A 3740-nucleotide genomic window follows, 5' to 3' on the forward strand; every position below is an offset into this window, starting at 1 on the left:
CATAAAGGAGGCTGAGTGCAGAAGAATTGATGCTTTCAAACTGCGGTGTTGGAGAAGACTCTTGAGAGTCCCGTGGACTGCAAGGAGATCAAACCAGTCAATCTAAAGGAAATCAACCCTGAATATTCATTGGAAGGAATGATGCTGAAGCTCCAATACTTTGGCTACCTAATGTGAAGAGCCAACTCATTGGAAAAGACCTTGATGCTGGGCAAGACTGAAGGCAGGAGAAGGGGGCGGCAGAGGATGAGGTGGTTAGATAGCATCACCAACTCAATGAACATGAATTTGAGCCAACTCTGGGAGACAGGGAAGGACAGAGGAGCCTGGCATGCTGCAGTCCAAGGAGTCACAGAGTCAGACACGACTGAGTAACTGAACAACAAGTCTTTGAAGATCTCCGGGTGCTCTCCCATTGCTTGCGTGCAGTGCTGAGGTGGAGCGTTTGAGGGACAACTAAATCTTGAGCCACCGTCTGCCAAGGGGGATACTTTCAACTGAGTTCTTATCCCTGTCTTCATCCCTCTTGCCCTTTTCCTCCAGGTAGCTGGTCTCCTCATCCCAAGAGAAGGGACACGTGTGTGTGTGTGTGTGTGTGTGTGTGTGTGTGTGTGTGTGTGTGTGTGTGTGAGTGAGAAAGAGAGAGAGAGAGGTGGGCAATCCTACTCCATCAGCTCCATCTCTCAGGCCTGTGACCTGCCTCCCGTGCCTCTGATCTGAGCTCCAGAGAGGGATGTTCTTGAGGACCTTGATAGCACTCAGGGTTCATCCACTTGCCCCATCCTTGAGGCCACGCTCCCTTCTCACCTGGAGTTCCTGCCCCAGTTAAATCTCTCCTCCCTTGCCCCGCCTCTGCAAAAGGCCACTTCCTACATGGTGCCAAGAGAGAAACTAAAACCCAAATCAAAAGAATTTGCAAATCATATATCTGATAAGGGATTAATATCTAGATTGTAAGGAATTCCTGCAACTCAACCATGACAAACTCAATTCAAAAATGGGCAAAGGGGACTTCCCTGGTGGTCCAGTAGTTGAGACTCCACGCTCCCAATGCAGGGGCCCAGGTTCTATCGCTGGTCAGGGAACTAGAGCCCACATGCTACAATGAAAAGATCCTGCATGTCACAGCTAAAATCCGGTGCAGTCAAATAAATATTTTTTAAAAAATAAAAAATGGGCAAAGGACTCAAGTAGATCTCCAAAGAAGCTATACACATGGCCAATAGACATGAAAAAAGATGCTCGACATCACGAGCCATTAGGGAAATGCAAATCAACACCACAGTGAGATAGCACTTCCACTTATCACGATGGCAACCGTCAAAAACACAAAACAAAACAGGAAGTAGCAAGCGTTGGTGATGATGTGGAGAAACGGAGCCATTGTATTCTGTTGGCAGGAATATAACACGGTGCGACCACTGTAGGAAAGAGTTTGGTGGTTTCTCAAAAAGTTAAGCATAGAATTGAATGATTTTGCACTTCCACTCTTGGATATATAGACCTTCAAAGAATTGCAAGGGTTTCTCCTACAGCTCAGTTGGTAAAGAATCTGCCTGCAATGCAGGATACTCGGGGTCGATTCTTGGGTCAGGAAGATCCCCTGGAGAAGGCAATGGCAACCCACTCCAGTAATCTTGCCTGGAGAACCCCATGAACAGAGGAGCCCAGAGGGCTACAGTCCATGTGGTCGCAAGAGTTGGACACCACACCAACAATGAATAGAAAACGAGGATTCTAATAGATGCTTGCCCACCAATGTTTATAGCAGCATGACTCAGACTAACCGAAAGGTGGAAGAAACCCAAATTCTGCCCATCGACAGAAGAATGGATAAGTAAATTGAAGCATAGCCAGAAACTGGAATATTATACAGCCTTAAAAACAAGCGTCGCAGAGTCAGACACAACTGAGCGACTAACACACACAAAAACAAGTGAAATTCTGACACATGCTACATGGATGAACCTCAAAACATTACGTTAAGTGAAATAAGCCAGATGCAAAATAAGAAATATTCCACTTATGCGAGGTCCCTAGAATGGGCAAATTCATAGAGAAATTAGAAGGAGGGCTAGAGGGAGAAGGAAATGGGAAGCTAGTATTTAATGAGGACAGTTTCTTTTGGGGGAAGACGAAAAAGTGCTGCAAACAGATTGGGATGATGACTATAGAATATCATGAATGTATTTAAGGCCACAGAATTATATACTTAAACCATTTGTGTGTGCCTAGATGCTCAGTCAGAGAAGGCAATGGCAACCCACTCCAGCACTCTTGCCTGGAAAACCCCATGGATGGAGGAGCCTGGCAGGCTGCAGTCCATGGGGTCGCTAAGAGTCAGACACGACTGAAGCGACTTAGCAGCAGCAGTTGCTCAGTCACATCTGACTCTTTGTGCCCCCATGGACTGTAACCCACCAGGGTCCTCGGTCCATGGGATTCTCCAGGCAAGAATACTGGAGTGGGTTGCCATTGCCTTCTCCAGGGCACCTTCCCAACCCATGTATCAAACCCGCATCTCCTGTGTCTCCTGCAATGCAGGCGCATTCTTTACCCACAGAGCCATCAAGAAAGCCCCTTAAATCATTTTAAAATGGCTAAAATTATAACATTCATAACAAAATAAAGTGACATCCACCTATTTTGGTTTGTGTCCCAAACATGAGATGGACTGACAGATGGAATGGATACCTAGTTGGAGAGACACAGCATGATTAAAGGGAATTTAACACCGTGGTAATTGCGGAACCTACATGGGCTTCCCTGGTGGTTCAGCTGGTAGACTCCACCTGCAATGCGGGAGACCTGGGTTCAACCCCTGGCCTCGGAAGATGCCCTGGAGGAGGGCATGGTAACCTACTCTAGTATTCTTGCCAGGAGAATCCCCATGGACAGAGGAGCCTGGCAGGCTACAGCACATGGGGTCACAAAGAGTGGGACACAACTGAGCGACTAAGCACAGCACATGAATATTCACTGTACTCTTCTTCCAGCTTTTCTGATTGTTTGTAATTGTTCAGATAAAATGTTGGAAAAGAAAGCCTGCCTCTTGATTGATCAGGTGGCGGCTTGTGTCACAAAAGGAGGGACAAACATTCCCTGAGTGTCACCTGCTGAGAGGACTCACTACCCTCTGTGGGAGAGACTTGCCCCCAAACTGGACACGGAACAGGACACTTGGTTGGTCAAACACATTCCTTTGTGTTAAACTACATCACAAGGACACCACCAGACTGGTGAAGTCTACAGTACAAATAGCTTAGTTTCTTCACCAAATATGTTGCAAGGAGGGGAAAGGAAGAAGAACCCAAAACTACAGGAACTTGCCTCCAGCCAGAAGCTGTGCATGACCCTTGTTTGGATTGTTAATTAACATTTACTTATTGATTTTACTTACCTATTGGCTGTGCCTGGAGAAGGCAATGGCACCCCACTCCAGTACTCTTGCCTGGAAAATCCCATGGACAGAGGAGCCTGATAGGCTGTAGTCCATGGGATGGCTAAGAGTCGGACACGACTGAGCGACTTCACTTTCATATTTCACTTTCCTGCATTGGAGAAGGACATGGCAACCCACTCCAGTGTTCTCGCCTGGAGAATCCCAGGGACGATGGAGCCTGGTGGGCTGCCGTCTATGGGGTCGCACAGAGTCGGACACGACTGAAGCGACTTAGCAGCAGCAGCAGCAGCAGCAGCAGCAGTATTGGCTGTGCTGAGACTTAGTCATGACATGTTGG

This window comes from Capra hircus, chromosome 7 (genome assembly GCF_001704415.2).
Source record: "Capra hircus breed San Clemente chromosome 7, ASM170441v1, whole genome shotgun sequence".
In the NCBI taxonomy this organism is placed as follows: Eukaryota; Metazoa; Chordata; class Mammalia; order Artiodactyla; family Bovidae; genus Capra; species Capra hircus.